The sequence below is a fragment of the Ahaetulla prasina genome, unplaced genomic scaffold, assembly GCF_028640845.1.
Source record: "Ahaetulla prasina isolate Xishuangbanna unplaced genomic scaffold, ASM2864084v1 Contig325, whole genome shotgun sequence".
Lineage (NCBI taxonomy): Eukaryota > Metazoa > Chordata > Lepidosauria > Squamata > Colubridae > Ahaetulla > Ahaetulla prasina.
In genome coordinates, this window is record NW_026682093.1 from 1 (window position 1) to 10,169 (window position 10,169).

The 10,169-nt window shown below is 47.0% G+C and overlaps 1 pseudogene; it reads left to right on the forward strand.

Moving 5' to 3' along the window:
• The first annotated feature begins 1,486 nt into the window (after positions 1-1,486).
• LOC131187326 (major histocompatibility complex class I-related gene protein-like) lies at positions 1,487-8,460 on the forward strand (annotated as a pseudogene).
• The last annotated feature ends 1,709 nt before the right edge of the window (positions 8,461-10,169 follow it).

The window sequence follows — 10,169 nt, forward strand, 5'->3', positions numbered from 1 at the left end:
CAACTCTAAAGGTTTCCTGCGGTTTCAGTATAGTTAAAATAGTAAATGATTGCCTCCCCAAGTGTCACAGGTCATGTTGTCCAATTAGGTCATTGGCGGGCTTCTTGGGCACTCCTGTCCATCCTCACCTGACACCTGTGGAGATGACCTTGGTTCCCACAGGACAGTCATTGTCCTGTGCCATTCCAAACCTCCCCCCCAGTGGTGAAATCCTCTGCGGATTGCCACCGGTTTGCTTCCTGCACCCGCGCAGCATGCACCAAATGCGCACTTCATGCGGAAAAGACTTCACTTAGTAAGTAGAACAACGGGGGGGTGGGGGGGAGGAAGAGCTGTGCCACGTGATTTAGCTTTGTTAGAAAACAGGATTTCCTGCTTTCTAGTGAATATAAACCACGTGGCATAGCTCATCGTCAGAAATACTGGTTCCAATGAAGCGGTAGCTTTTTTTAAACTACCGATTCGCCTGAACTGGTAGCTTTTTATCTACTGGTTCGACCGAACTGGTAGCTTTTCTTTACCACTACCGGTTCTCCCAAATCAGAGCGAACGGTAGCATTTCACCCTGTCCCCCACCCCCACACCAATTCCTGTGTGGCAACTGAGAAATGGAAAAATGGCTGCTGCCAGGTCCGTTTTGGAAGTTGACACTCCTTCCCAGGAAAGGAGAATATTGTTTCTGCCTCTGATCACCAATGGCAGTAAGGAGCATGTTGATGGGAGATCCTTTCCTGCAAAGGAAAGAAAAGCGCCTCCCCTACCCACAATTGTTGTGCCTCGCCCGCCCTCCTCTCCTCAGCCGGGCCCCTCCCATCTCCTGCTATCTGAGCCAGAGACTGATAGTGAAGAAGAATGGCCTGGCATGCCTCCAGCCCCCAGCCCTGGCACCATGCCCGGGCAGACTGAGCAAACAAACCTCCCTACAGCATGCGAGCACGAAGCCAGCCACAAGCTAGAATTGCCGGCAGCTGAGCAGGAGGACAAAACGTGGACAGATCCCCTCTTCCGGAGAATGGAGAGGCGGCGTCAGCAAAAGGAAGGGAGGGGCAGGCCTGGATAAGTGCTGAGTCATAGAGCCACACTCCATGACCTATATAAAGGATCTGCTTTTTGGCATTCCTTGAGTCAGGCAAAGTCTCATCTGGTTGCTGAAGTCACACCTTGGATTCCTGCCTGCCCTGAGAACTCTGACAGGAATTTGGCAAAGCTGCAGAGGCTTCATGGCCACACTTGATACTGACTTCCCAGACCTGGCCATCAGAGGAGGAGTGGGACACGACAACGATTATCTCTTTCATGATCTAGCCCCACATCAAAAAGAATCAGTGTAGCCCCAGATGACAGAAAAGACCTCCCTGTCAACCCTGAAGCTGGCCTGGCTGAAGCCATTTTGGAGCTTCAGTGCCGCCAAGAACCCTGCCATTCCCACCATTGAAAGAAAGAGGGGAGGCAAACACAATTTTCCCCTCCCCTGGTGGGATGGGAGGAAGTAAATGCTTCCTTCAATCTTTTGGGGAGAGGGAGAGGAACTCTGGACTATTCCATCCCCTCTTTATGCATTTCAGGGCTTCACACCTGGCAAGTAATTTTGGGCTGTGAGCTCAGGAAAGACGGGAGCAAAGGAGGGTTTTTCCACTACGGCTACGATGGGATGGACTTCATCAGCTTCGATAAGGAGACCCTCAGATGGGTGGCAGCTCAGCCCCAGGCCCAGAAGGTCAAGCAGAAGTGGAAGAAGGATCCAGGGTCGTCTGAGAGAAACAAATTCTTCCTGGAGAAGACCTGCATTGAGTGGCTACAGAAATGTCTGTCCTACCAGAAGGTGGCTCCAAAGAAGATAGGTAAGTGGCCAAATGGGCTCCGGTTGGGCAGTTTTTTTTCTAGGCTCCCTCCTCTTCCTCTTCTGATGTTTTTTTGCCCTACCCAACCAAGCCACCTGTCAGCCTCCACTCCAATCTTCATCTCTCTTTGTACTCCTTATATTCAGTTGTTAGATAGCATGGGGTTTTATTTCTAATGTAAATAGCTCTTGGATTCAAGTTAAGTAGACAGGGCCCTTTAAGAGTGTCGGTCTGACATAATTAAGGGGGGAGGGGAGATTAATGTTTTGAATTCAACAGGAATGTTTGAGCGCGAACTCTAACGGACATTGCATTCCTGATATGATTGACAGCCAGAGACCTGTGGAAGAAGATTACCACGGGACCCCGGGAAGGAGCTGACATTGGATCAGACCTGATGACCTCTTGGGGAAGAGGAGGGAGTAATAGGGGGGATATAGATTGTTAACCATATTTTGTCTCAGATTCAACTTAATACTGCTGCAATCAAGATGTACCTAGTAAAAGTACTTTTCTTTATTTTCAAATGAAGTCAAGGTGTATTCTTTCCTAGATATAATCAGAGGCAGCCTGACACCACCTTTCATGTGCCTGGCAGAAAGTGATCTGGGCATTTTTCAAAACAAACTAGGGGCATTTACCACAATAGGGAAAAGAAGTTCCAACCAACTCCCCACACCCTCAAAAAAATAAGTTCTCCAAAGAAAAAGAAAAGGAAACCAAAGGAGCAAAATATTAAGGCTGAGATCCAATTGACCATCAATTGTGTTGTAAATGTTGTACCTTGATGAACGTATCTTTTCTTTTATGTACACTGAGAGCTTATGCACCAAGACAAATTCCTAGTGTGTCCAATCACACTTGGCCAATAAAAATTCTATTCTATTCTATTCTAATCTATTCTATTCTATTCAATCCTTTTTTCCTCTGATTTTTACATCCTGCATTTGTGGCAGAACCAAAAGCGGATTGATTCTCTTTCCAATTTCCATCTGGAAGAAGGTAGACAAATTCAATTTAGGGTGTCGAAAACTCAACCAAAGCCCAAACATACAATTACTTTGGTCAGAGTGAGAACTTTACCCCAAAGTCTATGTGTCCCTTTCAAAAATAGATCTAAAGAGTCCCATGTCCCAGAGATACTGGAGAGGAGAGAGAGAGGATGGACAAAGGAGGTCTTCCCACTTATTAAATCGCCTTGATAGAAACTCTAGAAATCCCAGAAACTCAGGTGTTGCTTTTCCTGCAGAGCCTCCGGTGGGGAAGGTGACTCGCAAGTTGGTGAATGACAGCCTGGAGGTCCTCATCTGCCAGGCCTTTGGCTTCTACCCCAAGGAGATCCAGGCCACCTGGACGAGGGACGGAGGTCTGTGAATACGAGACCCTTCCTAGGAATGTGGTCCCCAACTCAGATGGGACCTATTATGTCTGGCTCAGTATTGAGATCGACCCCAAGGAGAGGGACTATTTTCGGTGTCACCTGGAGCACGAGGGCTTGCAGGAGCCCCTGGTCTTGGCATGGGAGGAGGAAGCAGGTGAGAGGCTCAGCATTTGCAATATGTACACCTCGTGGTGAGATGGGTGGCGTATAAATTTATTTAATAAAATACATCAATACAAATAAATGTAGAAGTAGATTCTTCACCATTGTTGGATGGTTTAATGCCTTTTTCAGCAGGGGAAGTTGGCCCTTTATCCATCCAACAAGGGGGACCGGAATAAGAAATGAATGTCATGTACAGTCTTGACATTTGAAAATGCTTCTGCCTCCCTCCATTTATCTTCGGGTGAACTTGAGAAGGGCCTGTTTGACACATGTACTTAAGCTGATTTCTTGGCCCAGGCTGAAGCCGCGCGGGTGATAGAGGGGGCACCACGTTGCTCCCATATAACACCCATCCTGCGCGGCCTGCACTGGCTGCCGGTAGCTTTCCGGGTGCAATTCAAGGTGCTGGTTATCACCTTTAAAGCACTCCATGGCTTAGGACCGGGGTATTTGCGAGACTGCCTTCTGCCACTGATAGCCTCCCAATGACCTGTGCGCTCCCACAGAGCGGGCCTCCTCAGGGTGCCGTCGACCAAACAATGTAGGTTGGCGGCCCCCAGGGGGAGGGCCTTCTCTGTGGCGGCACCAGCCCTATGGAACGAGCTTCCTCCGGGGTTACGCCAACTCCCCGACCTCTGGGCCTTCAAGCATGAACTAAAGACTTTATTATTTCATCGAGCGGGACTAGCCTAAGAATGTATTTTAGCGAAATTTTAATGGGTTTTTAATCGGTCTTCGACCGTTTTAGTGATTCAGCCACTAAATATTTGTTTTTAAATTGTTTTTTAAATAGTGTTTATTTATTATATTTATATCATAGTGTTATGTGTATTTTAATATTGGCTGTACACCGCCCTGAGTTCTTCGGGAGGTGGTGCGGTATAAAAATGTAATTATAAATAAATAAATAAATAAGCCCCCCATCATCCGACTGCTGCTTTGGTTGTGGCTCTTTCTTTGTGCCTTCAAGGCCATTTGCTCTGCCCTCTTCAGCCTCAGAGGGGAGGGAGGCTTCCTTCAGGGGGAGACGCTGCCTGGAGGCCAGTTCAGGTTGGGAAAGGCTTCCATGGCTCAGCAACTCCATGTCAAGGAAGTCAGCCTCTGTCTAATCAGAACCATATTTCTCTTTTTTAGATACGTCGTCGTTTTTTTTGGCGGGAATGGTGATTGTCATAATCTGGGCATTGGTGAATCCCTTCCTGATCTGTAAGTGAAATCCGTCCCAGCCAGCACGAGAGCTAGCGCCCACCATTGCCAAGGCCCAAAGAGCACTGTTCCGGCATGTTTTGGAAGGGAGTTTAAAAAAAAAAATCCTGCAGTGTCTCGCTGCCCCCGTTCAAACCCCAGCATGGACAACAGCAGCTGCGTTCTCCTTCCAAACATGCCAGGACAGCACCGGCAGGCAGTGATCCGATCAAAACTCTTATGTGTGTTTGTGTGTGTGTGTGTGTGAGAGAGAGAGAGAGAGAGAAGAGACACTTGTCGTGTCCCACTCCTCCGCTGACGACCGGGTCAGGGAAATCCGAATCAGGCGTGCCTCTGCAGCTCTGCCAAAGTCCTAGCAAAATTCTCAAGGCAGGCAGGAGACCAGAAAATGACTTCAGCAAGATATTTGCCTGACTCAGAGAATGCCAGAAAGCAGATCCTTTATATAGGCCATGGGGTGTGGCTCCATGACTCAGCACTTATCCAGGCCTGCCCCTCCCTTCCTTCTGTCGCCGCCGCCTATCAATTCTTCTGAAGCGAGGGTCACTCCAGTCTGCAGGTGTTGGTAATTGACCTTCCTCAGGCTCACATGCTGTGGGGGAGGGGGAGGGTTCCGTTGCCTGGGCATGGAGCCAGAGCTGGGGGCTGGAGGTATTTCTTCCTCTTCAGCCTGTCTGGGCATGGAGCCAGGGCTGGGGCCGGGAGGCATACTAGGACATTCCTCAGCGTTCGGAAGCAGATAAGAAGGCCCCGGCTGCAGTGAAAGCGGGCGAGACACAACAGCACTGCCGCCAGCAGGTAACTCTGAGGTTGGATCGGATCTCTCTCTCTTGCAAGCATGCACACACATGTTGTGGTCCGACAGCAGCCTAGGGAGCTGGCAACGGAGTTGGACAGTGATGAGGCTGAGGTGAGGCCAGGGCCATTGGGATGTGAGGTGCAGACTCCAGAGCCTCCAGAGACTGATAGTAGTGAGGCAGAAGAACAGGAGGAGCCTGTTCTTGATGCTTGCATGAGAAGAGCTGCCAGAAGGCAAGAGCAGCTCAAGCACAGAGGACAACTCGGGAGTAGGGCCAAGAGATGATTGGCCCCTCCTATAAGGCTTAAAGCAGACCAGCACCGGCGTTTGGCCTTTGCAGGAAAACAACGTTGGTAGCTGCGTCTTCTGCTGCGTCTTCTGCTTCGTCTATGTCTTCATTTTTGTGGCTTCTGGACGTTTGCCAGGAAGGGTCTTTGGCAGTTTGCCTGATTGGACCAAGGTTTGCGAGATTTGTGTTTGAGGAATCTGTGTTGGGAGGCATTTGTTCTACTTCGAGTTGAACGATGCTGGGAATGTTTTTTCACAGACTAAGTTTATTACTACCTACTTGGTAGTGCCTGGTTCACAACAACACACAAAGAAAACATGAGCAACAGCAGCTGTGCCTTCTCCCTTCCAAAACATGCCAGGATGGCACCAGCAGCAGGCAAAGGCAGCGATCCGATCAAGAGCCCTCACAAGGCCAGCAGCAGTAGGTGCAGAAGTGGGAGAGAGAAGCAGGCAATCCCAACATGCTGCGGGCAGGGCTGGGGCTGGCAACACCTCCAAACACCCAGAGAGACAGCTCCCAGCCCTTGATGGCTCAGCTGATCCACGGGCTGTGATTAAAGGGGTGAGCGCAGGGGTGGGTTCTACTTACCTTTACTACCGGTTCACAAGAGGACCGTGCACATGCGCTTGCTTGCTCCACGCGCCTGCTGCGCATGTGCAGAAGCTTCGATGCTGTGGGGGTTGGTGGGCGGAGCTTGTCGCTGGTTTTACTACCGGTTCACAAGAACCGGTCTGAACTGGGGGCAAACCACCACTGGGCAAGCGGCCATGAGGTGACCAGGGAAGGGAAGGGCTGCCTCCTTCCACGCCCACCCCTTCACTAGGTCTTATTTTCAGGGAAGGTCTTATTTTAGTGCATGCGCTCAAAAGCCTGATTGGGCTTATTATCCGGAGAAGTCTTAGTTTCAGGGAAACATGGTACCATGTTTGGATTATATGAGGAATACCATCTGTCTTGTACCAATTCCCAAAAGTCTTAACATCTTTGCTTAAAAGTAATTGATGGTGGCCAAGGTCCTATCAGGATAGGCTGGGACTGGGGTTTTGGAGTATAAATCAAAACACACACGGGAGAGCATCATCATCATCCGGTGGTCTTTCGGGTGCAATTCAAGGTGTTAATTACCACCTTTAAAGCGCTCCATGGCATAGGACCAGGTTACTTACCTCCCATCGACCAGTGTGCTCCCATAGGGAGGTCCTCCTCAGGGTGCCGTTGGCCAGTCAACATCGACTGACGGCGCCCAGGGGGAGGGCCTTCTCTGTGGGGGCACCAACCCTCTGGAACAAGCTACCACCAGGTATCTGACAACTCCCTGATCTTCGGACCTTTCGACGCAAGCTGAAAACATTTCTGTTTCACCGTGCAGGACTGGCCTAGTGGGGATTTTATAAGGGCTTTTATTGGTTTTAAATTCTTCAACCAACTCTAAATTTTCCTTTTAAACTGGTTTTAAAAATTGTACTAATTGTTTTTACTTTGGCTGTAAACCGCCCTGAGTCCTTTGGGAGAAGGGCGGTATAGAAATTGAAACAATAAATAAATAAATAAATAAATCTGTCTTGTATCAGAATTCCCAGAGGTGTAGCATCATTGAATAAAAGTCACTGATGCTTTAGTTAGAAAAACCCCTACTGGGAACAGCCCTGCTGGGTAGCATTGAATGGTTTCACTGGTGGTGGAGAAACAGGACTGTGATGTCCTATAAGAACTCTAATAGGAACATGGACAATTTCAACTCAATTATTTCTTAATACCCCCAGGAATGTCCCTTCCACTTCCCCATGGTCAGCACCTCTACCGGTAGACAGCCAACCATTTTGCCTTTCCTCCATAATAAGCAAAGTGGACAACCATTTAGATATGGGCCAGCAGTGTGCAGCAGCTGCCAAAAATGCCAACACAGTTCTGGGCTGCATAAACAGAGGGATAGAATCAAGATCACGTGAAGTGTTAATACCACTTTATAATGCCTTGGTAAGGCCACACTTGGAATATTGCATCCAGTTTTGGTCGCCACGATGTAAAAAAGATGTGGAGACTCTAGAAAGAGTGCAGAGAAGAGCAATAAAGATGATTAGGGGACTGGAGGCTAAAACCTATGAAGAACGGTTGCAGGAACTGAGTATGTCTAGTTTAATGAAAAGAAGGACTAAGGGAGACATGATAGCAGTCTTCCAATATCTCAGGGGCTGCTGCAAAGAAGAGGGAGTCAAGCAATTCTCCAAAGCACCTGAGGTAGAACAAGAAGAAATGGGTGGAAACTGATCAAGGAGAGAAGCAACTTAGAACTAAGGAGAAATTTCCTGACAGTTAGAACAATTAACCAGTGGAACAACTTGCCTGCAGAAGTTGTGAATGCTCCAACACTGGAAATTTTTAAGAAAATGTTGAATAACTACCTGTCTGAGATGGTGTAGGGTTTTCTGCCTGGGCAGCGGGTTGGACTAGAAGGCCTCCAAGGTCCCTTCCAACTCTGTTATTATTATTATTATTAAATCAAGATGCTGAGTTACAGTATAATCCAGACAGTTTTACCACCTGGACCCTTTGGGATCTTCAGCTTAAACCCATCTCAGGCAGGAGCTGCTGCCCCAAAAATAAACTAGCCATCTTCTCTCTTTACCATCCATCAGGCTACGGGCTGAAGTACAGGAAGAAACTTCATCAGGCAGTGAAAACTCGCCCTGATTACCTTCCTTTAGAAAACGTTCTTCCTCTACTTACGGCACTGAAGATGAGGTTCAATCAGCAGGAATGCTCCCACCCAAAATGACACCACAGGTGAGCCCTCACTGTTGCTGAAATCTTATTTAAGAGACAAAATTTGTTCTTCTTGTGCCACATCCGTCGGATGTCGGTGATCATGTTGGCGATCCTATTTTTATCAGCAGCCGCGTGAAAAAATGCTGCTGAGTTTTGTCCGAACCGGTCCCTTAGATTGTGAAGCCATGATGTTCTTCTTCTGCCTGGACCTCATTGCCCTCAATCTTTCCCTGGAGGATTAAGTGAAGTAAGCCGTATTTTGTTGGGTGTCGCATCCTATGTCCGAAATAGTCTAACTTTCACTTTTTAATGGTTTTGATGATTTCCCTTGGCTTTCCCAGGCAGCTTACCGGCTCCTCATTTCTCATTTTAGATAAAACCTGGTGTCAGCATTCCAGAAAGTCCCCAAGACTAAGTAAAACTCCAAGGCTGGCATTTCTTAAATTTCAAATTTATTAGAGTAGGTATACTGGCACATCTCAGGGGTTGTCACAAAGGAGTCAAACTATTCTTCAAAGCCCCTGAGGGTAGAACAAAAAGCAATGTGTGGAAACTAATCAAGGAGAGAAGCAACATAAAAGTAAGGAGAAATTTCCTGACAGTGAGAACAATTAATCAGTGGAACAACTTGCCTCCAGAAGTTGTGAATGCTCCAACACTGGAAGTTTTTAAGAAGAGATTGGATAATCATTTGTCTGAAGTGGTGTAGTGTTTCCTGCCTGGGCAGGGGGTTGGACTAGAAGACCTCCAAGGTCCCTTCCAATTCTGTTATTCTATTCTATTCTATTCTATTCTATTCTATTCTATTCTATTCTATTCTATTCTGTTCTGTTCTGTGCAGGGTGCTCTAACAGGGCGCTCCGCATTAGAAGATCGTAAAAGTCAGTGAAACAGTATAAATCACTGTTCACTGACCTTAGCATACCCCTTGGGCAAAAGGGGGTGTGCAGAGCTGTGGGGGAGTGGTAGATCTCTCCAGGGGGTTTGCTCTTAAGAGTGAATTTTTCTGGATTTAAGATCGCACCGAATATCATTGTACTTCGACTTCAAACACGCTCCTGTTTTTTCAGGAAAAGGGAGTAGGAGTCACTTCTGCTCAAAAGGACTTGTCAAATTGATTGATTTTCTAAGCAGACGGGGATTTCACAAGCGTTCGATCTTTGAAGTAGAAACAACACGCAAGTATACTGACTTCCCCTTTTGAAATTTGAAACTTTTCTTTGTCTCTGCTTAATTGACTTTTAAAATGGCGTCTGAAAGTGAAAGTGAATTCTTTAGTACAACAAAGTAGCGTTATTTGTCGATTGTTATAAACGGAGCTCTCCTATACTGAAAGGAGTAAAGGAAAGTTTTTAAGTTTAAATTCTTGATTCTTTTGAAGATAGAATGACAGCTAAACCTTTAAAGCCCTCTGGAAGAAGGGGATCTGAAGCAAATCTTGAGGATATACTTAAAGAACAATTAAAACTTTCTGAAGAGAGGCAAAAAGAGATGATGGAAAAATTTAATGCAAAAATAAGAGAAGGTATTATGCTGGCTTTTCAAGGTTTGAGTAAAAAGGTTGAGGGATTGGAAGAAGAGATGCAACAGATCTCTCAGTCAAATAAGCACTTAGAAATCAAAATGCAAGGTGTTCAGAAAAAAGTGGATGAAAATGAAGATCAGGTTGTGATATTGCAGTACAAACTTATGGAAGGAGCTCTTAGAATCCGTGGTCTG